The sequence below is a fragment of the Microtus pennsylvanicus genome, chromosome 4 (assembly GCF_037038515.1).
Source record: "Microtus pennsylvanicus isolate mMicPen1 chromosome 4, mMicPen1.hap1, whole genome shotgun sequence".
Taxonomy (NCBI): domain Eukaryota; kingdom Metazoa; phylum Chordata; class Mammalia; order Rodentia; family Cricetidae; genus Microtus; species Microtus pennsylvanicus.
The window spans coordinates 11,260,366-11,287,500 of record NC_134582.1 but is presented as its reverse complement, the minus strand read 5'-3'; the positions used below and the strand labels follow the sequence as shown (position 1 = coordinate 11,287,500).

The following is a 27,135-nucleotide window of genomic DNA, read 5'->3' as shown; positions in this document are numbered from 1 at the left end:
ATACAAAAAGTTATACCTATGTAAAATATTTAAGACTAGTAGTTGCTTTTTTAGTTTAAAAGATTTAGTAATCTACCCTTTAGTCTTATCATTCTTAAATTCCCCCCTTTTAGAAAGAGATCCCGTAATATAACTTCCTTTACTTAGTTTCTTCCCTGACCATGACAAATAACAACTTTCTTTTTTAATTAATTAATTAATTAATTTAAAAAGCTATCTTTTTCTCATTTTACATGCCAATTTCAGTTTCCACTCACTCCACTCCTCCCATTCCTTCCACCTTCCTCCCCCACCCCCACCCACTCCTTGGGGAGGGTAAAGTTTTCCATGGGAAGTCAACAAAGTCTAGTGCATTGCTTTCAGGCAGGACCAAGGCCCTCCCTACTATATCTAGACTGAGCAAGGTATTCCTCCAAAGAGAATGGGTTCCAAAAAGCCAGTACAAGCAGTAGAAATAAATCCTGGTGTCACTGCCAATGGCCCCACAGTCTGCCCCAGCCATACATCTGTCATCCACATTCAGGGGGCCTAGTTTGGTCCTATGCTGGTTCCCCCACCGTCAGGCCAGAATCAGTGAACTCACATTAGCTCAGGTAAGCTGTTTCAATGGATATTCCCATCACGGTCTTGACCCCTTTGCTCATATTCTTGCTCCTCCCACTCTTCGACTGGACTTTGGAAACTCAGCCCAATGTTTTTCTGTGGATCTCTGTATCTGCTTCTATCAGTTGCTGGATTCTATGATGACATTTAAGAGAGTCATCAAACTGACTACAGAGCAAGGCCAGTTCAGGTACCCTCTCCACAATTGCTTAGGGTCTTCGCTGGGGTCATCCTTGTAGATTCTTGGGAATTTCTCTAGTGACAGTTCTCTTGCTAGCCCCATAATAGCTCCCTCGGTCAAGATATCTCTTTCCTTGATCTCCTTCTCTGCCCTTCCTCCATCTCGACCATCCTCAGTTTTCATTGTATGAATATTTTTAAATTTTATTTATCACTTTTGGCTATTTTTAGTATTGTTGCTATAAGTATCTACCAGTTTAAATGTATTTAACCCAGGGCTTCATGCATGCTAGGTGTAGCACGGTAACACTGGGTAACCATCAGACTATCTTTGACAGTGACCACACCGTTTTACAGTCCCACCAGCAGTGTATAAGGGCTCCAATTTCTCTACTTTGTATCTTTGCTCTTCACTGGCTTGTAGATTGTAGATATCTTACTGGGTGCATGGGGAAGCTCACTGTGGCTTTTTTCCATTTTCTTGGTGCCTAATGATGCTAAGCATTTCACATGTATTTACTGGCTTTTTTTTTCTTTAAAAAGAGATGTCTATTCCAATTCTTTACCACGTTGAAAAGTTTGATTGTTTTTATGATCATTTATTTTGTAGGCTCTTTCCTTCCCTGCCTCCTTTCTTTCCAAAAAAAAAAGAAAAACTATTTCTTCAGTGTACCTGTGTATGTGTGCTTGCATGTATTATATATGCGGGATGTGGAAGCCAGAGGAGAACATAGTGTCTTTCATACTTAATTCCCCGGAGATAGGATCTTTTAGTGAACTCGAAACTTGTCATTTGGACTTTTGGCAATACTGGTAGCCAGCAAGCCCTTGCAATTCCCCTGCCTTTGCCTTCCCCACTGTGCCAGGGTTCTAAGTACTTACACGCCTGTACCTGGCTTTTTACACAGGTAGTAGGCTTCCAAGCACAGGTCCTCATGCTACAGAGCAAGCGCTCTCCACACTGGGCCATCTCTCCAGGCATCTTCCTTTCTTTCTTATGTAGTTCAGACCGGCCTAAACCCCTACCTCTGCCTCCCAAGTTTAAGGCTTATCAGTAGAAGCTGCCAGGCTGACTGCCTTCCACCTTGATGGTACCCACTGAAACAAATACTTTAAAAGTTTGAGGAGGTTCACTATGCTCCTGGTGACACATGACTTTGGTATTTAAAATAAATGCTACGGCAAGCTCTCTGATGTTATGTTTTGTTAGTTCTACTTTTAGCTAGTCAACTGGCAGAATCCACATGCAACTTCTGTCCTTTCTGACATTGACCTGGTGGCTTGATTTGCAGATGACTTGCTCTCTGGTCAAGTTGTAAAACTCAGAGACTCCAGAGACTGGATGCCTCGGAGGCCCCTTTTCACTTGCTCACTCTCGTTTCCAGTCAGAGGGCTGAGCAACAGGTGCCTGGAGTGGAGCATCCACTACCACCTCTCCAGCAGAGAGCCCTGAATGATTCCCATTGGCTGGGCCTCTTCCTTCTCACTCCATAATATCTGTCTTCTTAGAAATGCGTCCAGGGGATGCTTTAAGTTCCCCTTAGGGGCGACAGCTGCTGTTTTTGCAGGCTGTCGTCTATTTGATTGTTACTTTTCCAACTTTATTTTTAAACCATAAAGTGTGGAGCACCGCCACACTGCTCGCAGGACAGATGGAAAACAGAGCCAAACAGACGATAGAGGCACACGGAAGACACGGGTGGGGGAGGAGAGCCAGGCCGCCAGACTGCTAACGGCAAACAAATAAATACCAGCAAATCACAAATTAACTGGGGGAAGGAAAAACAAGGAAGTGGCACAGGAAGTGATCCTTTTGTGACTTCAAGTCTTAAAATGAGGAGGGTGAGCTAAGGTTGACAGGGTTTCCAGAGCAGGCCAAGGAGCCAGGATGTGGCCTGTGAGAAGCCCTGGCCAAGCCCTGCTGGGACAACTGACATGTTCCACCTGCGTCGTGCAGAGGTGTTGAGGAACTTGCAAGTTAAATGGACTATAAAGCCACAACTCTCTTATTCAGGAAGTCCCCACCCAGGCCAGGGGTCAGCAGAGATGTTTCTCTGCCCCTATCTCTCAGGGAATAAAAAGCTGAGGTAACTGAGTTTGTACATCTCAGTTTTTTAAAAGGAAGAAAAGAAAATTCACTTCACTGGTTTCTTCTACAGTGGTCCAAATTTGATGCAAAGCAGGGACCGACCACTGGAATCCCCAGTGTCTGTCTGTGGTCAGGTCCCTGTGGAGGCAGCTTAGCATCGTGGCCCAAGGGAGCCACTCCCACTTCTTTGTCTCTTCAAAGTGGAGTAGATACTGGTGAGGTTGCCATAGTATTTGGGGAGCTGCACCCTGGGCATTAGCCTTATGGTTAGAATTCTGCTCTGTTCCCCCGAGACTTCTGAACACAAGGCAGGCCATGGAGGCCAGCTGTCCTGTATGGTCTTTGTCCATCCTGCCCCTAATGGTGACCCTGTCTCTCCTCATGATACCCTCCAACAAATGCACCTTTTCGATAAAAGTGTCCAAATCTTACATGTTTAGCATGCTGAATTTGCACATAAAAACATTCTCAGAATCAAACCATAACCATGTTTTAAATTGGCCTTGCCATTCCAGACAGCTCCCTCTTGCCTCTTACAAGTCAGTCCCCTCTCCACAGTGGCTATCCTGACTCGATTACATGACAACGGCTGCTGTTTTGAATGCGGCCTAAGAGGAGTCCTGTCATATCCGTCTGTTTTGTTTTTCCCTGACAACACACCCCTGCGACCTAGCCACACTGTAGACAATGCCAGGACTCACTCTCATAACCATAGTATCCAAAGGTGTGTGGCCAGTTCCATTATTGATGGACATTTGGATCACATCTCATTTGAGGGCATTTTGCTAAAAGATTTCGTGATGACATTTACTGATGGTTTTCTTGTGTGTGTACATAGATGTCTTTCCAGTTGCTTCATACTTCAGTATGGATTTGCTGGATTGTATGTGGTACAAGTCTCTATATCTTCTATAAGTGATGCCAAATAATCTGTGTTGATTGATACTCTTCCCAGGGTTTGGAGAGTCCCAGGTGCGGGCCATCCTCAACAGCCTTGATACTTTGCTTTTCTGGCCAGAGTGTGACATGTCACTGTGGCCCTGATGCTTTTCATCCACACAGTTGTGTGTTTATGGGACACTCTGCTATCCTCTTTTGTGGGAAGCCTATTCAAACGTTCCCGGTTTTAAAAATCAACGACTTTGTCGTCTTTCTTGGTATACATGGATGAGTTCTTCGCTGTCAACTTTTTCTCACTGCGTGGCCTTCTTTTATTTTTTTTTAATGCTGCCTTTTAATGAACAGACATTCTTAATTTAAATGAAGTCCAATTTGTCTGTCTTTTCACTGATCGCTAATGCTTTTTCTGTGCTGTTAAGGGACTTTTTCTCCCATTCAAGGTCTTGGATGTATTCTCCAAGGTTTCTCTTACAGCGTTATTATCTTGTTTAGGCTTACATTCCCTCTCAAATTAATTTTTCTTTAACATAAAGTAGAGCTCGATGTTTATTTTTAATGTAGCTATCCCACTGGCTCAGCACTGTCACTGCAAATACATCCTTTACCACTGGAGTGGAGTAGACCCTTCACTCTAAGTCACCGTAAGAAATTGTCTATTTCTGTGTCCTCTTCCATAGACCCCTTGTCTATCCCTGAACCCACATCACTCTGTCCGTCCTGTAGCTTTATGGCAGAAGTATTGTCACCTGGTTATGTCGGCTTTGTTCTTTGTCACCGCCTTAGGTAGCCTATGTCCTTCCAACTTTCACGTCATTTTAGAATCACTTGTCAGACTCTCCACACTTACGCACACACGTGACACACACGTGCACATGCACCGGGGTGTAAATCTGGGATTCCGGTAAGCATTGTACTGAATCTACAGATCAAACTGGAGGAAACAGACATATTATCACTGCTTTCGGTCTGTGGAATCATAATCCTGTTATTTATTTAAGTCTTTGATTTACCACAGTGTTGTTTTGTGTTTCTCAGTGGAAGGTGTGCCAATATTTCATTGGATTTACTCCTTGGGTGTTTACTAAGGGAATGTGATAAAAAGTAACATTTTTTTTTCAGTTTTATCCTCCACATGTTTGTCACTACTTGTATTAGTTATTGTTCTGGTTGCCCTGAAAACCTTGACCAAAGCAATGTAAGGAAGGAGAAATTTACTTTATTTGAATGCCATGGCATCACAGCCCGTCATAGGGGGGAAAGCATGGCAGCTGGAATGGGTCAGCACGTGGTGATCAGAACTTATAGCGGCAGCTTGTCATGTGACACCAGTCAAGAAGCAGAGAGCTTGTCTGAAATCAGAGGTGAGCTATCCTTCCATATTCCAAAGTTCCCACTCACAAGCTTCCCAAAGAGTGTATCAACGGAGGACCAAATGTTCAAACTCATGAGCCTGGGGGATGCGGGCAGGAATGGGGTAAAGGTGTCCTGGGTATAATCAAAGATGCCAGCCATGTGTCTGACCTTTTTAAATCTTGCTCTCAGAGGTCTTGACAGTACCCCATGGTCTGATGAAGGATCATAGACAGGCATAAGGGTGGGGCCTGACAACGTAAAAGATCAAGTGGGCATAGACTTCGGCAGGCTTAGGAACAGTCTGTAGACCCCTTTGGATGTAAGGCAGAGGTTATCCTATCCTTGAACTTCCTCCTCTGTCTTGAGATGTAGGTGCCAGACCCACGGAACTCCAGCTCGTTTAATACCCTTGACCTTGTGGGGCAGCAGCTGCAGTCATGTGAGAGCACTACCAGAGGACCCAGGTTCTGTTTTGGGTTCTTAGTCTTGTTGATAGAAGAATTTAGAAACAGGCACCAAAGGAAGCTTGAGAACAGTTAGAGTTTGTGAGAAAAGCAACAGGGCGGGTAGGCTGTAAGTTTCAGAATCCTCCAGGAAGAGGATACTGTGGCATTATAGCCCATGATAGTGAGGAAGGCATGGCAGCTGGAATGGGTCAGAAGAAGAACTGGAAGTCAGAAAAACAGAGAAAGCCCAGAGTCTCAGAGAAAGCCTGGTTAGTTGTTTGGTCCATATCCAAAACAGAAACACACACTTAGGAATAGAAAAAGAAGTAGCTTATTAAGAAATGCAAGGTGAGGCACTCCCAAGGGGAAAATGGGCTACTGAGACGAGAGGAAAACCCCGTGACAGGAAGAACACGATTTCTTAGTTGTAGAGGCCATTTACAACTCCAAAGGCCCCTCTCAAGTTTGAGCAGCCTAGACTTCCCTGGTGCCTGCTCCGTTCATTACACACAGCCCAGGTGAGGAGACGCTCCAGCCCTTCTCTGCCAGCTGGCTTCTGCCGCCTGTTCATCTTGGTGATTCAGCCTCTATTCTGCTGCCACCAGAGGGTATCCAGAAAGCCATTTTCCACACTGCCCAGGCACTGCCATTGTCAACAACCCTGCCCTTCTGTCCACTTCCAGGAATAGGGAGGGACATAAGCAGCCAGTCATCAAGGGCTCCTGAAGGGACACACCCTTCACTGCTGAGGGTCTGATGGAGAGTCTGTCTCCTGTTTTACCTCTCTCACTTGGAATGTCTTGGCTGGTCTCTCTGCCTCTGTAAACACTGCTCAGCCTTCTGGGTCTCAGTAGTCCACACCACTGCACAGGTGGATCCCCTAGACTCCAGTGCTGCCTACTTGCCTAAGCGGAGAGCAAAGTGTCCCCCCCCCCCATTCCTGGCACTTACAGGGGTCTCCAGTGCCCTGCTGAGGTAGGGAAGTGCCTAGTTCAGCTCTCAGCTCTCCTCTGACCTGCTGTGTGCACTCCTCTGTGAAGGTCTTTGGGGAAGAATGGGAGAGGGCGCTAAAGTGCGATTACTGAAGGGGCGGGGCCTGGCATTGAGAACCGCTTCTCATTTATGTTGTGGTGGTGTGCCTGCGGGTGTCATATCACATTAGTTGCCTTTTCATGTGTCTAGAATATTTCATAACAACTTTTTTTTTAAGGAAGAGGTGCTTAGGGCCGCCTATGATGGGGAGTGGAAGAAGCCTGAGAAAAGGCAGATCACCTGAAGGGTATGTACAAGGAGGACAGGATTCTAGCAAAGAGATGGAAGGATATGTGCACATCTGAATCCTGAGTCCCTGGGTCGCCAGGGACTTGCTGGAGCACGGTCAGGGCAGGCCAGAGCCAGGGTACCATCATAGCATGGGCAACAGAAAAACTGTTATTTGCTTTACAAGGCTGCTAGAGAATCCCCTCTTTTGTGACTTGGCAGGTCCCATAATTTCAATCCCCAATTAAGGCTTTGTTTCTCAGCACTTCAAGATTTTTTTCAGGGGAAGGTGGGAATTCACTTTGTGAGAATTGTTGTTCTTACATTTAAAGGCTAATTCAGACATAGAAGACCCTAAAGGGCTCAGAGTCTGGCTTCTGGAGGAGGGGTGCCTTGTCTGTGCCACTGGGAACAGAGGATACTTATGGCGGAAGTGTTCACTTGAATTGACCTACTAGAATAGCAAGGCTTTCCTTGACTCAAGTGAGACTTGGGGCGTTTGGATGCTTGTCTCCAACCTGGCATGGGCAGGAGCCTGCACCTACCCCAGTGCAAAACCCTGCATTGCTGTGCCCTGATCTTCTCTGGGCTTGTGGAGGTGCGCCCTGGTATGTCCTGCTGTGCTCTGCCTGTTACCTCTGTAGCGCCACACACTGATACTTCTCTCCAGCATCTGGCACCGTATCTGCTGCCTTTTCAGGCAATGGGAGGGGACTTTCCCATCGAGGCCCACCCAGTGTTTATGAAAGAGTCTTGTACTTTTCTCCAGGGTGCTCTAAATCCACCTGCTGCACCCCACCACCTGCCAAGTAACTATAACCATGGGCACATATCACTGAACCTGACTTATGTCCCCACTTTCATGTTCCTGTATAGAATGTGAGCCCGGCTGAAACTAGATAACCGGTGACTTTGGATCATGCCTCTGCAGGGGCATGGCATGTTTAATGCTTATCTGAGGTGGTTTTTCATACAATAATTCATTTCCTGCTAAAGGACACCCTTCTGCTGGAGGATTCCTCAGGTCTCTCTCTCTTTCTTTCTTTCTTTCTTTCTTTCTTTCTTTCTTTCTTTCTTTCTTTCTTTCTTTCTTTCTTTCTTTTGCTCTCATATATTACATCCAGACTGCAGTTTCCCTCCCTTCCCTTTCCCCCAGTCTTCCCCCACATCCTCTCTCCTCCAGATCCTTCCTCCCTCTGTCTCCCCTAAGAAAAGAGCAGGCCTCCCAACCAAACGTAGCATACTATGCTACTGTGACCAGGAAGATGCTATCACATCGTGGCTAGATGAGGTCTCATTTTCACATGAAGAAATGGTAGTAGCAGGCCAGGGATCAGCCAGCCTTGCGGACGAGATGGCACACTCAGGTGTATGGGGTCAAATGTCCCATCTATGTCCCTTGGGGAGGCACATGGGCCAGTGTTGGTTAGGTTTGTCGACATGGGTGTTTATGGAACCATTTCTAATTGTAGAGAAAATGAAAAAGGTTCACAGGAAGGAGACACTTTTATGTGGCTCCCTCACCAGAAGTACCTGCATGCATGCCCTGCTGTGAACATTGGTGACTGATTTCATGACAAACAGGGACAATACAGAGGCCGGGACTATGTAAAGGAGGAAGGATAGGAGTGAAATGGAGAGAAGGCACTCTTCCACTGTGGGACACTGAGGGTAATGTCTAAGAGGAGACATCCTGGAAATGGACCCTACCATGTCGTGACCTGCACCATGTCCCCACTGTGGTTTACACCCCTGCAATGGCTAATTTTTGTTGTCCAAGCTATGGTCTGTGGTGTTCTGTTACAGCACCCCTAACTGACTAGTCTACTGTGTTCTGTGGAAATCCTCCAGCCAAGAGCACAAGAATTAGCTAAAACAGTTGAGAGAGGTCACCTCCAGGAACCGGGGTTCAGGGTGGGGAGAACTAGAATAAGGCTACATATTTTCTCAAGCTTTTACTGCTTTTTTATTTTTCAGAACATTCTAAAGTTCTTAAAAACAGGGGGTGGGGAAGGCATTTCATTGACTCCGGTGAGAAATGCAAAGACAGAGTAATGAAGTCTTCAATTCCTTTCTTCTGTGACCTTTCCAGTGCTGTCCTCTGGGCTCCTTCCGATAACAAAAAGGCTGTCACAGCTCCAGGCCATGCAGGCCCCTTCCGCATTATTAGTGATGGCTTCTTCTCCAGAAGCCCCCAGAAAATATGTCTTTGAATCTCATGATAAAATTGAGATGAACTGATTGGTTTAATTTAACCACGGCCTACCCCTGAAGCACACTGGCTTTAAGGGCATGTAGCAAAGTCACCAAAAAGGAAATTTCGATTATCTTACCGAGAGGAAAGGAGGGGGAATAGTAGGCACCCCAAAATAGCACGTCTATTGTGGGCCTCTCCTGGCAAGCATTTCCTCTCCTGAGAGCTACGAGCACCTGACGACACTGGCCGGTTGGTTGGCTAGCTAGATGGCAGTTGGGCTAGCTGTGTGACCATGAGTAAGGAAGGCTACTCACATGAAGAAAATGGCTCTGCTAGGGGGCGAGGAGGCATGGTATCCCACAGTAAAAGGGATTTAGGAATTTGAGGGATTAAGAACCCAGGTAAGCCCACAGCAGCGTTTTAGGGGAAGTGTGTTGCTGGGCATTACCTGGACATCTAGATGGTAAAACTGACAGGCTTGTAGATGGCTCACTGACCCCATGCCTCAACTCCTTACTGAATATACTTGGAATGTTATGAGTGGGGGTCCTCGGGAAGAGATACCCACTGGTTTGAGAGACAGCTACATTGAGCTGTCATTTGTCACTGAGGCTGTAGAGCTCAATGGAAAAACCCTGGCAGACCGCTTCCTGGGAGCGGTCGTCAGTGTAGCAGGCAGGGCTGGGCAGAGGGCACATGGAGCGGGCGTTGTCTCAGCAAGCAAAGGAGGAACTGGGAGGAGGACTCCCTAGGTACAAGGAGGCCCTGGAGAATTAACCTTCATCATGGCTGCAATGACCACCTTGCCAGATCTACCAACATCCCCCACTCCCCGTGACTGATACCTCCAGCTGGAGAAGCGTTCGGATCAGGCAGGCAGCAATCCAAAAACTTCCCCACGTCTGCTCCCAGCAGCTGAGCCCAGTGCCTCCCTGCAACAGCTGGCTTTGCGCCCAAACCTGTTTATGCCAGTGAAACTTGCTATTGTAATTATGCAATTTAATTAAATAGTATACAAATCACTTAAATACTGCTGCAAAAGAAAAGTTGCTTCTGTGAAAACTGAATTGAACCTTGAAGAGAATGAAAAAAACTGGTAATTTAAAATATACATATATATTTATATTTATTTATTGTTGAGTTAGACAGAGGTAAAATAATGAAAGCTTGGGGAAACGTTAAAAAGCAATCCCAGGAGACTTTACACTCACATGTTTTGGTTCAGTTTCTGGTTTTCATGTGACTGGTTTTCATGTAGCCTAGGCTGACCCCAAACTTTTTATGTAACTGAGGGTGGCTTTGAACTTCTGATCTTCACTGTGTCTCCTGAGTGCTGGGATTACAGATATGAGCTACCATGCTAATTTACCAAATGCTGAGGCTTGAGCCCCAGCCCTTGTATAATGCTAGGCAAGTACTCTACCAAATGAGCTTCACTCCCGCATACTCTCAGAATTACCTTGTAAGAATACCTAATCATTCATTCCACTAGGAAACAGAAGACTGAGATCAGAAACTGTAGGCAATATCATTTGTGTGTCACTTACATACAAAAAATATGACAGTTATGAAGTGATCTGGGAGGCACAGAGTTAATAAGAGGCTTCATCAACCTGGAGAGCTCTGATACTGGCTATGTAGTGTCCTCGTTGGGCTAGATGTTAAGAGGCGTCAGGTGACTGGCCAGCTGTACCAGTCAGCCATTGGCTTTGGCTCCGGGAAGTCATCTTTTACCCATTGGGTCAACGTGGGATGAATAAACCTCCTCTGGGCCATGTGTGCTGAGCTGACTGGGTTCCTTAGTCCTGGCTGAACTGGAAGTAGACACTAGGAAGCAGGAAGCAGAAGATGGCTTCAGCCCGGCCCAGCTCCTCTCCTCTCCTAGAGGTTTCTTTGGGTCCAGAGGCCAGCCCCACAGCATCCTTTTACAGCCCGTGTGTCTGCTGCACGTTTGTACCCTCTGCTCCTCTGGGACCTGGTGACCCGTGACCTCTGTGACCTCTGCGGCTCTACTCAGCATCTCTCCTTGCGCTCACACTTTGGGTCTCCCCATCCTCCCACACTCTGCTGTCTGTCTGCTGCCTCAGGAACTCGGGGTCAGGAAGCATTCTGGAGGCCAGTGACAAATGGCAGTCCCTTTCCTCTAGGTCTGCAGTAGAGATGGCCACACACGTGCAGAAACCCATGCTCACAAGACAGAGAGTGCTCATGGAATATTCTAGAAATGCTATCCTGCAGCGGGTAGCATTAGGGAGAACCTTTGGGGTGTGCCGCCGCAGGCAATGTTTCTTCTGGGCCTGTGACAGCATTGGTGACCTCCTCAAGATAGTTTCCACTGACTCATCGTCTCCTATGTGGGGGACAGAATGCCTGATCCAGGAAGAGTCCTGAGAGCTTTCCTAACCCCCAGAAATGGGTGGTACTGGAGGGGAGCTACGTGCACATTTGGCATAGCTAAGTCACCTTTTACCCGCTGCCCTATGTGACCTTCAAACAATGTCCCCTTGCACTCTTGAGAAGTGACCTGCTGTGTACACAGGCGATCCCAACTGTTGCATGTTGGGTAGGATCCAGTTCTAAGAGACAGGTGAGGTGGGCACTTCAAAGCAACAATCTCCCAGCAACACTTCAGCACCTCAGCGGGAGGAGCCCCGCACTCTCTACACCTGCTGGTGCCCTAGGCGAGTCTTCACTATGATGGATCCTAACGGGCAGGGTTCAGGAAACACGACTTCCCTTCCACCTGAAAGGATGCTTTTGCTCTGAGAAAAAGAACAATTGACTCTCACACTGGACAAGTGGAGATAGAACTTTCTGGAAAGTAGGTTAATATGGAGGAATGGGTAACAGGACTCAGACCCTGGGAAATAAGACAAAGACAAAAAAGGCAGAGAGCTCACTAAAGCCAGAGAAGTGTTGGACCTACATCTTGTTCTGTCTGAGCTCAGAGCAGCCCCCACCCCAGCCTGACACCTGCCTCAGGAGTCCCACAGGCCACAGAACCACCACCAGGGGACCCCACAGTCATGGTCATAAACAGAGAGCCTGCTGGGCTGCTTGAGTCATCAATGCTCCCTGCACCTCAGCCCACAGGGGAGATGCAGAGATGCGCTGGCCGGGGAGACATAAGAAGTTGCTGTACTTGGCTTCTTTGTATCCAAAGAAAAGTACTTTTCCTTTTCCAGACGTAAACTGCCGTTTAGTGTGATAACACCGAATCTCCCTTGCTTGCTGGAGGGGACATTATGGAGTACAGGAGGGTCTAAGTGGCCTTTCCCCTTCTCTCCGCATCCCCAGATCATATCTGGTGGGACTTAGATTTACCCCGTCCAGGAACACACCTCTCTGAGGCCAGAAAAAAATGCTATGTGCGTGTGCAACTGAGCAAAAGGCAGGGTGGGGCACCCTGACCAGGGATTGTAGACTGCATCATTGTCCTCAGACAGGCTGTCCACCCCTTGCCTCCACTCCCATACCCAAGCTCCAGTGTTGATCTAGCTCTGGGCTTAGCTGTCCCTTTCTCAGGCCATTTTAAAATTCTCGGCCAAGGTCATTGAGACTCAGACTTCTAAGGAGCCACCACCACCCTAAGCAAGGACAGGAGGATTCTGTTCCTGAAAGGGCCATGCTCGCCCCTCCCCACCACACACCTCCCTCATTGATACAGAAGGAGCCTAACTAGCCTCATGCAGATGAACTCTGAGGGATGGTTTAGGCCCCAGCCACTTACTGGGCTTCTCCAAGCCACCATTTTCAGAAAAATTGAGGTGAAACCCAGATGATACCTATGGGCCTCTTTCTCCTCAGTTCTCCCCCAACTTCCCAGAGTATCAACACCTTATACTGATCTGTTAAGATGGCTGAACAGACGCCAATGCTTTCAATCCGCCATCCTCTGGGCTCACGAGCTCCTAGGAGAGTCCCTCTTGGTGCGTTATGTCCCATGGGTTTTGACAAATGTGAGCATACAGAAACGGTCTTCCTGTCCCTGAAACTCTCTGCACCCCGTGTGTTCCTCCCTCACCCAGTCCCTAGCAACCATGGACCTTTCTCAGACTGCAGCGCAGAAAGCCTTCTTGTTAGGTTAGCTCCTATATGCATCTCAGCTGCCTCCTCTACTCATCAGCAAATGAGAGTCTGCTTTCTGCACGTCTGTCCATCCGCTTACTGAAGGATGGTGCTGGCATCTTCAGGGTAAGCAAGCAGGTCTTCATGCAGGGCACACACTTCCAGCTCATGTGGTGGGCACCTGAGAATGTGACTGCTGCTCTCACCTTTGCAGGAACTAGGGGGCGTGGCTAATGAAAGTCTAAGGCACAGAGAGGTTACTTACCCAAGATCACACAGTAGCCAGTAGTAGCTGTCCATTCTAAACCACAAAACTTCACAGCTTCTGGAGCTGCAGAACCTGCCACTGAAACAGCCTCTACCACTGCACACTTGTTTCCAAACATTATGTGCCTGTGTTATGCACCCTCCAACATCAAGGCATGCTTATCCCTGCTGTCCGACAGTTAATGCTCATCACAGGAGGGGAAAATCAGCAGAACATGGCTTGAATTTGAACTCAGCACCCAAGTCTATGGCTGTGAGCTTGTGAATAGAGCCCTGGTCTGGTCTTCAGTGTAGCCTGGAGATTTGTCATCTCTGTGCCGAGGGCCTTTCAAGAGCCGAGTGGAGGACTCGCAGGCCCCTTCCCTCTGAGCACGGATTTCTCACCTCTTAAAAAAACATCCAACAGCAGCTCCAAAAACAATACCAGTTTTGAGTCTCATGCTGATTGTTCATGTTCTGAGATTTCCTTAAGGACACAGATGTCAAATTTGCATTGGTTTATTCTCCTCCTCCTTCCTTCCTCCTGCCCCCTTCCCCCCGCCCCAGCTTCCACACAGTCTTCCCAGGACAGGGGACTTCAGGACAAGCTAAAGTGTGGGGACTCAGGCTGTGACTGCAGGGGGCTCTGCACCATGCCCAGCCCTGGAGGGCACATCTTGTTTCCTTTGGAAGGGGCCAATGAGGCAGAAGATGAGGCACAAGGCTGTGCCAGCCCTAATTATCTGGAAGATCTTGAGCAAGGCTTCAAACTCAGCTCCCTCTCTGTCTGGAAGCCTCCTGAGAGGAGTGTGGCTAGAACCTGCCTTCTTATGGCTGCATCCTTGGCAGGAAGCAGACCTTGCACTCAGTGGACAGGCTGAAGCTATTCCACCTGCCTGGCAGGTGCACAGGACCAGACTAAACCAGACCAGACTAAACCAACAAAGCGTCGTCCAAATGTTAGCTAAGGGAAATTGTTACAACAGTGTTAACTCCACTATTCATCTAGTTTTAATGTACAATTCCTCTCACTGCCACCGAAAGCCACGAGCGTTCCAGAAGTAGGAACCCGTGTGTTTGTCACAGACACAGGCTTCCCGCCTTCCCTTGTCTGTTCCTCGCCAAGACAGAGGGAAGCAATACAATGACCAGGAAACAGAGTCAGGAGAGAAAGCCACAGTCATCGGCCCCATCTGTCTCTCCCGGGATGTCAGGCTGGAGCCAGAGCTCTCTGTTCTGTGAAGAGCACTTCCGTTTAATCTGGCCCATCTGGGAGAGCACGGAGCGTCAGTCCTGCGGTAGCCAGCTTGACAGACAGGGCCGCTGGTCACAGAGCCAAGGGCTGGAGAGACGGAGCCTAGACGATGCCCTCTGGCCTGTTTCCAGCCATTCCTGGAGATTCAGGAAAACAAGTCATTAGTCTGGAGGACTTTAATGATCAAATGAGAGCCAGGAAAAGCTAGGTTGTAAGTTTGAAAGCAACAGGGTCAATGTCTGGGAAGACAGTGAAATTACTGCAAACCTTGTCTTGGCCAAAGGGGAACATGGCTGGCACTTTGTCCCTAGAGAGTGGTGTCTAGCACTAGGGTAATGGTGGGGTGGAGTGTGTTACCTTGGAAGGTTATTAGACGCCTTCCTCCTTCTCATCTCCAGCCATAATTTTATTATCTGTTTGAGTTGGAAGTACCTTCCAGATCTTGCCCCACGTATCAGCAGGGAGACAGAGGAAGCTTGTTCAGAGCAGTGGTTGGGCTCCTCCCATCTGTCCTTGGAATCTTCTCCTTCTTCTTATCCCTTCTTCCTTTTTCTTGTAACACTCTGTTTTAACACTTAAAGCACATTCCAAGAAAAAAAATCTAGGACACTGGGAAAAAAATTACCTATGCTGTTTATTCATTCTGGCTCCAAGAAGCCATTAGCTGTAATGACCCTTCCAAATTAATCAGACCTGTAAATACTCAACTGCGGGCTGCCCGTGGAGAGGCACCTCCCAGAAGCTGACGGTAGTTACCAGTGAGTTCTACCTGAAGTCCTGAGTTCCAGGGCTCCGCAGCACAGTCTGCAGACCTGTTTCATGCCCGACATTCCCTGAGAAGGAGGCAGAGAAGGAGCCCATTAGCTCTTGGAATGTGCTGTGTGGTCCTGAGGCAGGCACAGGCCCGTGTCCTTTGTCCAGGGCTTCACTGGGAGGGGCACCACTCAGACTAGAATGCAAAGCAAGAGGAATCCGTCAGTGCAGGCTACAGCGTTCGTTTGCGAACACTGGAGGGGTCTGGAATCTGGAAGACTCCTGAGGGATGTGGGATTTGATCAGAGCCCAGAAGAGTGGGCTGAGGCACAGAGCATGAGTAGATGCACTGGAGTCATGTGACTGGAGGAGCAGGTGCAGTGGTCCTCAACCTTCCTGGTGCTGCAACCCTTCAATACAGTTTCTCATGCTGTGGTGACCCCCCCCCAACCACAAAATTATTTTCGTTACTACTTCATAACTGTAATTTTGCTACTGCTATAAATCATAATGTAAACATCTGTGTTTTCCAATGGTCTTAGGTGACCCTATTGAAAGAGTCGGTAGACTCCCAAAGGGTCACGACCGACAGGTTGAGAACCACTGCCCCAGAGGCCAGCAGATGCTGTTTGCAGAAGTAAAGAACCCTGCCTCTCAGCATGTGGGCCCTGTGTGCAGCCTCAGGGCATAGGCCCATGCTAGTCAGATGCCCTGAGCAGTATAGCTGTTAATCCTGGTGACAACTACCCTGTTCAAACTTGAGAGTAACAAGGGCTACTCTGACCTCCAAGATGAAGATCGACTCAAGCCTTGAGGAATCTCATGAGTCTTGCACCAATATTACAAATGAATTTTTCAAAATTAAAACAGAAAATATATATATATATATATATATATATATATATATATATATATATATATATAATTACTATTTTTGCTACTTTTTGGTGTGCAGTTAATGACATTACCTTCCCCACCTGGAACTCTGTGCTCATAAGATGCCCCCTACCCTGCTTGACCACTCTGCCAGCCTCCCCATACTTTCTGTCTCTGGAAATTTACCTACTCTGGACCTGTCGAGCAAAGGGAATTGTGTAGATTGCCTTCCTGTGACTGGCCTTGAGGTTCTTCCACAGCATGGGTGTATCAGGATTTCTTTCTCTCTGTGGGGCGAGTGATCCTCACTCAGGGGACTGTACCTGCCATACTTCATTCTTCCCTCGGTGACTGTGTTAGAGACTTGGGTTGCCTCTGTCTTTGGCTATGGGGAATGAGTCTCTCGTGAACACGGCTGCACAAATATGAGGGCTTGTCATTCCAGGCATTTGGGGGTCAGCCCGAGCTGCTGCCATGACTCCCAAGGGCCTTTGGTTCTCATCCTGAAATTTCTCTGTTGTGTGGCATTTGTCTCCTCTCCTTTCCCAAGTCCTTCCTTTACTTTCTAAAATGTATTTCCACATGACATGGTATATAGTCTCAGCACCTCAGAGGCAGGGACTGGAGGTGCACCCATGAATCTGAGGCTAGCCTGATCCGCACGGCGAGTTCCAGGCTAACCAGGGCTTCAGAGTGAGACTCGAGGAGGAGGAGGAGGAGGAGGAGGAGGAGGAGGAGGAGGAGGAGGAGGAGGAGGAGGAGGAGGAGTGAGAGAAGGTATTTAGCCATGTTTGCAAGATCTAGGAAAATTCACTTTCCAGCTTCTTTTCCCTCTGAAGTCTTTCCTTCCCTGTTCCCCCCAAAACTGAAGAACAAGTCAGTGGAACCAGAGGGCACCCTGTCTTGAAGCATCCCTACCTCCTCGCATTAATTGCCCAAACTTACATTACCAGGCATTACAGCAGTGACACGCGCAGGCAGAAGACAGGAGAATTCACAGTTCAGGTTCACGTTGTCATTAACTCAAGTCTTCGGTGTCAACTCCCTCCCACAGCGGAGCGTCCCTGTGTGGCCTCGCAGTCAACCTCCCCTATGCATTTTCTGGCCTTTGTTGGTTTGTGTCAGCTCTTGAACATTATTTAAATGTAGTTTGGGGTCCATGAATGCAATTACCATTGTGTTATTATTCAGAGGCAGATTGTTAAGATGCAGGCAGCTGTACAAGGAGATGCCCTGTGCTGTGAGGTCCAATTTAGGAGGGCCTTCTGAGCCCGTGCGCACCGTTGCTAGGCAACCCCATGCTACAGAAGTGGAGGCCTCGCTGGCTCCGGAGTGGGAAGAAGCCCAGTGCCTTCAGGGAATTGGAGGCAGTGGTCAATCGGAGACTGGCAGGGCGCCGGGAGCGGGAGGAGGCGGCGGCGGCGTGGGCAGAGCCTACAGGCCTGCAGGGGTGGGGGCGCCCACCCAACAGAACATGGTGTTCCTAGGGAGGGGAGGGGAGGGGAGTGCTGCAGAAAGGAACGTGCGTGTAGAGAAGGTGTGGAGCCTGAGGCCAGCCAGAAAAGCTTGAAGGATACCCAGAGCAGATGCTAATGCGCTTCTCCCTGCCTGTCCCTCTCTTTGCAGGAAATGAGCAGGTTTGCAGAAAAACTGGTGGCCTGAAATTGAAGCCTAAGGAGTCGGTGCTTGTGAGTATGAATTTTGCTTGTTGAGTTCTGTGGTTATAGCAATGTTTCTTGGAACTGGGCAGTTTCCCTGCTAAGGGCAGGAACTGTGTGACCTGGGTGGAATTGGCTTTGGATTCTTCTGGAAGGTCCCAAGCACATAAGGCATCAAGTTGAAGGAGGATGCCCTGACCTATAAGTAGAGAACACCCCTGGGGTGTCACAGACAGAACTCCTTGTCTGTTGATCTGTGAGTGGGCAGTGCGAGACTGCCCTGCCATCCCAAGAGTCTTGTGTCTGCCCTGTTCGAAGTGTATTCTTGGGTTGTCCCTGTCAGAACAATTCTCTCACACACCACAGAACAGTGTGCTCAACCCAGAGCCATGAGTCAACCTAATCCTGTCATCGGTGTGGAAGAGGTGCATGGGACAAAGAACCTTCTAGAAGGGCACATGAACCAGAAAGAGGTACCAATGATGGGCAGGGAGAACATTCAGGGAAGGACAGGGTTGATCTGGGCCACAGGGCAGGGATGGAGAGCAGAGCAGAGGCCTCGCTGGGGAAGACACTGAGGTCTTTGTGAAGGGCGGCACAGGCATGGGTCTGATGGGCGGAGGAGAGGTTGCTGTGGGCCCATAACGGCTCCATGGAGGGTCTAGATGCGAAGAACCAGCACACAGTGACGTATTCCTCATCTGTGTAAATAAAAGTAAATGTCACCCAGTTTGTCTGCTGTTCCTCACGTGCAGACGACTGTGTGGATTGTTTTTCCCAACAAACTTGAGGCTGACCTTGAGATGGGCACATATTCACACTGGGTAAATACAGGAAACCCATGTTTGAGATCTTCCCTAGGCCTCAGAACCTGTCCCTCAAACAAACACAGAGCCTTCTGTAGACAGCAGCCACTAAGGGCCACTCTCACCCATGAAGGTACCAGCACTGGGGACACACTGTCACCAAGATCGTGCTTGCTCTCCTGGACAGCCACTGGTGCCCAGGCTGAGACTGAAATATATGTATTTAACAAATGCAAGGTAGCAGGAAGGGCTGGCTATTTTGAAATACCAGTAAGAGTAGTATTTCCATAGCGTTAGCTGTGTATACACATTTGGCAGTCTCACCTCTTGAGAGCTTCACAGAGGATCCAGGTATCCAAACTAGAGAAACGGAGGCTAAGACTGGCTAAATACTTGCTCAGGTTCACTGAACTGTTATGTGGAGCTTGGAAAACGTTCACTCGAACACTCTGCTTCAGGACACTGGGTCGCTCTCATTAAGAAGCAGGTCCTGCTAGGACTGCCCACACCCCCATTGGAGAAGCAAAGTAATGATGGTTACATGGTCCCCCAGTCCTAGTGTCTGGATTCTCTTCATTCTAAAGCCAGTGTATTGTGTGTCTGGCTTTCATGGGCAATACATCAGCCCAGTGGTCTCTAACAGGAAGGACAATGGCTATTCTGCTGTCCCCAAAGCAGAAGGCCATGTGCACTTATAACAGTAGGGGCTATTCCATCAACATGAGAGCTCCGTATGCAACTATCAGCGAACAATCCGTTGGCGTCTCTTGGGAGTAGAGTCTGAGATGGTTCAAGGTGCGAGTGACATGTCCATAGAGAGCACTTGTGGGGGAGACAGGCAGCAAGTGTGGGGGCCAGGCTCCTAGCAAGGATATGCGCTAGGGCGGGTCTTCTCAGCTCCATACAGCACTGTGGTGATGCATGGATCAGAGACAAGGATGCTCCGTTACTCCTCAGCCATTCACAGAGTGTTACCACTTCCGTGGCATCACCTGAGTAAAGAGCCAGGAGTCCGGAGACTGTCCCAGGCAAAAGGCACATGCCGTACACTCAGTAGCTAGATAGGAATGTGCTGGTAGGTGAAGAGGACCCGGGCCTGGCACCCATGGCATTTATTCCTATGCCTAATTAGCTTCTCTGTTGTAAAGACAGCCATGTATCACAGTCACGTGACCTGGCAGTTACCTTGACTGCAACTACCTTTATGTTCTAGAATCATAAGCTGGGTATAGTATGAGAGTCAAATAGTGATACAGAAGGTCTCTAATAGTGATGTCTATCTGTACTGTAAATGTGCACTTTTATTAACTGAAGTCTAATTCTGGATTGGTGATAGTCTTGTGATTCTTAAGCAGAAGGTCCCCAGTAAACATCCCTTCCCAGTCCCCAACCCCAAGTTTCTATTCTCCTAGAGACCCCCAGTGTTACTCCGGTTGTGTGTTGCTTTTCACATTGACAACAGCATGATTCAGGTGCTCAGGTCTGGTTACTATAGTGCCATACTGAGAGATACCACCTTCCTGTGACTTGGGCTTTGCAGCTGGAGCTATTCAAAGGGGGCTGAAGAGAACCGAGCCTTTTCTTTGGAGGTCAAACTGCTCTCTGGGGGATGGCTCAAATGCATATGTGCTTTACACCCCCCCTAGAATTTCTTCTGGGATGTGTGATATGACAAGTGACATGTGATATGACAGTCACTCTCTAATTGCAATGATGGTTTAAAGCAAATCACACAGTTTGAGAACTCTGCGCTAAAGCTCTTGGAATTCCCAAGCCTTTAAAGCAATGTATTATTTCTCCAAACTCATTATTTAGTGCAAATAACTGAGGTATCGCTGCACGTGTTATCTGATGTCATTTGCATCTTGTTTAATGACTTCCCGGTGTTCCCAGAGTGCACAGAGATGAACTGCATTGTCAGCACCTTGTGACTTCCTTGGATGCGGTGATTTGAGTTTAGTTTGGAGGCACAGTTGGTCAGAGATAGAGTAGGCTTCTTTACTTCCCTGTGGTAGAGAGCTCTAGCTCTGAAGCCATCTGTCGGCAAAGTGGCCCAGACCTTCCTTGTGCGACAGGCCGATATGGAAGACCTGTACAGCCCTGTCACCGCTGGGCTAGTTTCTGTATCCTTATTCTGCACATCACCGGGTCCCAGGCCTTGCTCACACTGCATGTCTGTCTTCTGCATTAGGTCTTATGGCTTTGGGCTAATGCTTATGAATATCCAAACAGCAGTTACTTTGTATTCTTATTAACCCAGCCTGTATGTTTCTCCCTTGCAGTCAAACTCCCTGCTCTCAGTTCACTCCTCCACCCCCAGTACAGTCTCTAAATTACAAGAAATCCTCTAACTTGAGCATGGCCTGTCCTAGTCCCAAGAGGGATTTTGGTGGCACCCCCTTGAAGACCTGAAAAAAAATCTCATTTTCGTCCAAGAAATTGAATCATTATCTAGATTGAAATAATATCTTTCCTCAACCTGCAACAAGATAAAGGATCAAATTGGTGGAGTTTCCTTATCACTGCAGTTTGCAGGACACGGAATAATGGCCTGTCACTGCCTCTGGCTGGTGGATTCTGTAACACAGAGCCCATGGTGGCTCCTGACCTACTCTGCATGGCTCGGTATCCGTGGAGATGTAAGACAATGCCGTTAATGACAAGTGTCATTGCATGAGAAAGAGAAGTAGTGTGGGGCCCAGAACAGCATGAGCAACAGCAGGTTCCGCTCAGACAGCACTCGTGTATGGGCAACTGGGGGAGCCAGCAAATAAGGCAGACATTCCTATTCTTCCAGAGCTTGAGTGTGCCAAAGTCCTAGGCTAAGCTTCGAGAGCTGCAGTTAGGAGTAAAGGGTGACAGCTGGAGAAAGTGGACTAAATCTTGCTTAGGCTGGAAAATGAATTGGCTGTAGACAGGACTGACAGACATCCTGGGGAGAGAGCCGAAAGATAGGCTGGTGTCGCAACCACCGTTGTTACAGGTCAGCTCTGGTCTCTTGGGCTTCAGGCTTCTCTTGGTCCAGAAGAGGGTGGCACCAAGAAGGGCATCAGGAGAAAGAGGCAAGGTCATGTTTATGTTTAGTCCATGCTCCTGGCTGGTCCCCTCTGCCCTTCCTGCTCCTCTAGCTGAAGTGACTCTGCCAATTCCAGGGCTAGTCCTGCAGATGTCAAAATGTGGATGCCAGCAAGGATGCTTTTCTCACGCTGCTCGGCACCATGCACTCTTGCATCAAAAGGAAAGTTTCCAGCTGGGCAGTGGTGGTGCACACCTTTAATCCCAGCATTCAGGAGGCAGAGGCAGGAGGATCTCTGTGAGTTCGAGACCAGCCTGGTCTACAAAGCAAGTTCCAGGATAGCCAGGGTTACTTAGAGAAACCCTGTCTTGAAAAACAAAAACAAAACAAAAGGAAGGAAAGAAGGAAGGAAGAAAGAAAGAAAGGAAGGAAGGAAGGAAGGAAGGAAGAAAGAAAGAAAGAAAGAAAGAAAGAAAAAGGGGGAAGAAAAGTTTCCCTAGCATCAGTGAATAGGGCCAGACATTCTAGTCCAGTTGGCCCCGTGGCCTGGCCTCACTGCCCTTCCTATGACAAAATAGAAGTGACTAAAAGACACCAGTATCTGACTGGAGGGCTTTTTATGTGCCAGTGCTGTTCTAATGGGTTTTCATACTTGACCCATGCAACTGTGTGCTTTAGAAGGGTTTAGTATCTGCCTTTAATGGTGGAGGCACAGAAAGGCTAAGTCACTTTTCCCAGGAGTCACTAAGTGGTAGAACTAGAATATGAATGAAGCCCAGTGCTCTGCCTGAAGCCTTTTCAAACTTAATCTATGAGGGCTAAAAATTTGAAACCACCTGGGATCTCCTCAGACCCTATGCCCGAATCCTATCGCTGAGAAGAGCAATATTTACAGTCATGTGTTTGTGATGTTCCAGGAGGGCCATATAGGTAGATTCTGTCCCCAGTAGGAGATTGAATGATAGTCGATACCCATGGGTGCGGGTGGCTGAGATATAGCCTTCGGATTGTGCCTTCCGAGGCTATTCTCAGCTGTGCATCATGTGGTTTACCAGCCCCTGGCCTGCCCATCCTCTGACCCAACCCACACCTTCCCGCAGAGGACACCCCCCAAAGCCTTTGGGGCTGTGCTACCTAGCTGCCTGGGCCTCCTGGGAAGGGACACCATCCTGCAGCCTCACCCCATGTCCCCTTGTGCCCCGCGCTCCCCAGCCAGGTGTAAGTGACTTGAAAGGCCTATCAGCAGAATCTTGTCTTCTAGAGGAGTGCTGGCCTGTCAGCGAGCATGCCTGATTGCCATGGTAATCACCGGCAGGATGGAATGATTTCATAATACATTTTCATCTGAAACAGGAACAGGTGTGCGGGGGAAATCAACACGGATCAACAAGACCAGTCTAGGGAGATTAATAGCGAACTTAGGGTTGCTCCGGGAAGCAAAGGGAAGAGAGACAGACATGCGGCTTGTAGTCACTATCCTTCCAGCCTGACCTCTGACCTTCCCCTGACCCTCACTCTGTTCCTAGAACCCTGATCTCTGAGCCTTTCCGTTCTTCTTGGAGCTTTTCTGTCTTTGCTGTCCTCACTGTACTTGGCCACTGGTGTATCCCACCTCCCCTGAGAAGCAGTCCTGGGCCCGCCAGCCTGATCCTGGGAATCTGCCTCTACCAGCTTCCTGCAGCCCCGTGCGAACTCTTGCTCCTCATTTCACTGAAAAATCCCCTGATGTGCATGTATCTAGTCTGTGACCCAGGCCACCTGGGACAAGTCCCGCTCAGCCATCTTCCCTTGGGGAGCCCTCCTGAGCTCCACAGGACCAACCAAGCGCTTCACTGGCCAAGGTCACAATCAGCCTGTGACCTGGCGAGGCCTGGACTCTGCACACCAAAAGTTGATTCTTTGCACTGGACTGGAATCCATCTGTATTATGCTGTTCCTTCCAGAGACAGAGCTACAAAGGACAGCCAGAACACTGCCCAGCAGTTCTGATAAGCAAGGTCTGTGGTCTCTACATATTTCCACAAAACTGCTGGCCCTGGATACAGGAGTCCACCCTCCTGGGACCAGAAAGGCCATCCTGCCTGCTCCATTGTTACCTTAAGGGGCTCCGGTGCAGAGCAAGTTCGAGGCCACCTCACTTGTGAGTCCTGGCACAGTGGGGCATAGTGTTAGCTCCACTGCTTTGTCCTGGAGCTGACAGCGTCTCTGCCACAGCGCTGGAGTTAGAATGGACTTGACACAGACATCACATCAAAGGCTTTCTCCACTTTCAAACAGCTAATGCATCAGAGGAGTTGCCAGGCCTGCTCTGAGGACACGGCAGGCATTAGCTAATATCTTGATTTTAATAGATGAATAATAAGAAGCCCCAAGTGTCTCTCGGAACCAATTTTGAAGAACACGCTCAGCCACTTGCCCACCTCCTTGTTGAATCTGACCCCTAAAGCACTCCCAACAAAGGGTTTAGCCCAGAAGAGAGGTATTCCTCTAGCAACTTGGCTCTCTTTTAATTCCTTCCTCGTATTGCTTCTTGGTGAACAGTGAGCCGTGAGAAGATGAACTGAAGTTGGAACGCAGCAGTCCTCAGAGGGAGGCCTGGACTGGCAGCCCTGGCATTTGGCTGGGTAGCGCACACCACACACTGTCTTCCGGGTGGATCCCCTCACCTAGGCTGCTGCACAGATACCCACTCATTCCTCAGGGAGGGACTGCACATCCGCAGGTGTCTGTCTGTGCAGGGCATCAGGAACCCAGTGGCATGCTCAGAGTGAACCCTGGGAAGGGAGTTGGAGTGAGAGGCCAGAAAAAGATGTGGAGGCATTCATGAGTCCCAGTGCAGCCACTGGGACTGTTAAAATGGGGTGTGGTCTTTCCTGGGATGGAAGAGGAGGGTCAGAAAGGGTATGGGGAGGGCCTCTTTTCCTGGACTGTGGTGTCTGAAGAAAGGGAGACAAGGCATTAAACATCCTACTCTCCCTCTGATCTCCACTCCTTCCTTCCTAATTGCTGAATCAACAGGAAGCCTGGTTGTGGCCTGCCTTTTGGGACAAAGTATCTCCTGGAGGAGGGTGACAAGCAGGATGGAAGGACAAACAAAATACAGCCCAGCATGCTTGCCCCTAAATTATGGGCCAGGATGAAACTATTCCAAGAGGCCTTATCAGGGTAAGCCTGACCTGAGGACCAATGTAAAGGCCTCCAGGAGAATTCCAGGCTCCCAAAGAGAGGGTGTAGGGAGAGAGAGCATAGGGAGAGATAGGAGAGCAAGCGAGCCTATTTTGGGGAGATCGTACCCCTTAATTCTTTTTAGGAGGAACTTGGGAGCAATGACAGTGGTGTAAAGGGTTCTCTTGGGAGAGAGGCAGTGGGATATGAATGAATCCAAGTTGGAATGTCTTATTGGATCCTTCATGAAGGAGCCCACAGTGAGGATTAGAATACTCTAGTAGAGGCCCATAGAGTCCAGGGCAGCCCTGAAGCAAGTCAACGCCCTCCCCCTCAAAAAAAAGCATGTTTCCAATAGGCGCCAGTGCAGGCCAAGGCCAGAGTGCAAGGCCTGCATTCCTAAGGCTTGGCAGAGGCCCACAGCCCCACAGTGGAGCTTGGCCAAGTGGAAGGCAGCCAAAGGCCAGCCCTGAACAGGTCCTTGTTCTGGGATCCCGAGAGCTTCTGGGAAAGGTAGGCAGTTCTCAGCCATGGCCATCTGATGAATGCATCTGGAGAAAAGCAATGGTGCCAGTGAGATGGGTCAGCGGAGCCACCCTGCCTCTGGCCTGCCTGTAAGTGGACATCACCCCACAGAAGAAGAGGCAGAGACCCAAAAGTGGCCATTCCTCCAAGGCCACATGTCCAACCAGACTAGCTGAGGATAGTCTGCACCTAGATGAAAGAGTGCCTCACTAAAGTTGGGACACATTTATATTAAACTTAGAAATCATTTCAAGTTACAGAAGAGTGGGCAAAATTAAGAATAATTCCCTTGTATCCTTATATCCCAGATATTTACTGTGTTGTCTACATGGTGTTTGCATTTATGTAGGCCACACACACACTTGGTTGTACAAGCATGCAGAGTTTCTAGCCCACAGGAGGATAGGGTGGATACCCCATGGCCCTTCACATCCATAGCATATCCAGCATGTGTTTGTGATGGAAGGCCCTTCTCCCGATGAAGCCACACTTAATGTGAATGTACGCTCTAGCCTAACCTGCCCCTTATTTCTCTATTGTCGGAGGACTTTGGCATTTGGCGGCATTTCTCTGAGGATTGGGTGTAACTCTGTCTTCCTTAGCCTCCTGCAAGCAGCCGCATTTTTTATAGCCTTTGTTTTCCATGACATTGACATCTTTGAAGACCACAATGCCCTCACTTTTGATAAATGAAATTCCCCATTTAATCTGACGTTTCTTTATGGTTTCTTTATAGTTGTGTTTTTGGTCAGAATCCTGTACAGACCCCACTTTCGGGGTGATTTTATCTGTGTGCTTGAGACAATGTTTTTCCATGTAGCCCAGGCTGGCCTTGAGATCTCAATCCTCCTACCTCTGCCTCCCAGCACAGACCCTCTTCTTGGAGAATCAGGAGCCTTCTTCCTCGCTAAGGTCAATGTTGAACCAGTCTAGCTATCATCCAGTTCTCCATTTCACAGCTCTGGCTTCCTCTGTTTCCTGTTCCGTTAGACTGAGGCAGCAACCTATGGGAAACCATTCCCTCCTATGGTTCACTCACCCACACATACCCCGCTTACCTTGGATTTCTACTTCCTGTTTTTCCTCCTTTCTTACACATAAGGCAGTACATCTTATGTCCTTTTTATTTTTATTCATCCAGGAGTATCTCATGGACCGCACTGCGTCCTAGTTCATAGAGGGGTCCTCATGGTCTCACCGCTGTGAAATGCTCCACTGTGTAGACTCCCTGGCTCACTCCCTGCGTTCTTATGTGCGACAGCATAGGCAGTGTCTTATGCGATGCATTTATGCGCTAACCCACCTCACCCGCTTTAGGTCTTATTCTGCTTGGAATGCACCTTCAGGGTCTGCTTCTAGGAATTGGATTGTGGTTTTGCTGGGTACCACCAGATCCCCCCAGGATGGTGCCATCCTGCATCCTCCCCCACCTGCTTCTCTACAAGAGCCACCCATTCCTGCAGCTTTGGCCAATCTCGTGGACTCATGTAATTTTGACTTTCATTTTTCGTATGAATGGAAGTTGAACATATTTTCATATGTTTAAGAACAACTTTAATATCTTTTTGTGTAAATTTTCTATTTCTATCTTCCGCCCATTTTCTTTTCCTTTGCTTGCCTATATCGAATGTCACTTTTTATTAGATTACAATAAATTAGACTTCATTATCACAGATTTTTTTAAAACAAAATCTGGTTTTGTCATTTCTTTTCCCCTCCCTCCTCTTGTACCCCTCCCA

The 27,135-nt window shown here is 48.4% G+C and overlaps 1 protein-coding gene across 1 annotated transcript in view; it reads left to right on the top strand.

Annotated features, from left to right (window-relative positions):
* The window catches only part of Zbtb7c (zinc finger and BTB domain containing 7C), a 299,886-nt gene that overhangs the window by 153,114 nt on the left and 119,637 nt on the right, over positions 1-27,135 (top strand). Inside the window, exon 3 of the mRNA XM_075968250.1 lies at positions 17,853-17,914. The gene's annotated coding sequence lies outside the window, so the exon portion shown is untranslated. The remainder of the gene's footprint in view (positions 1-17,852; positions 17,915-27,135) is intronic.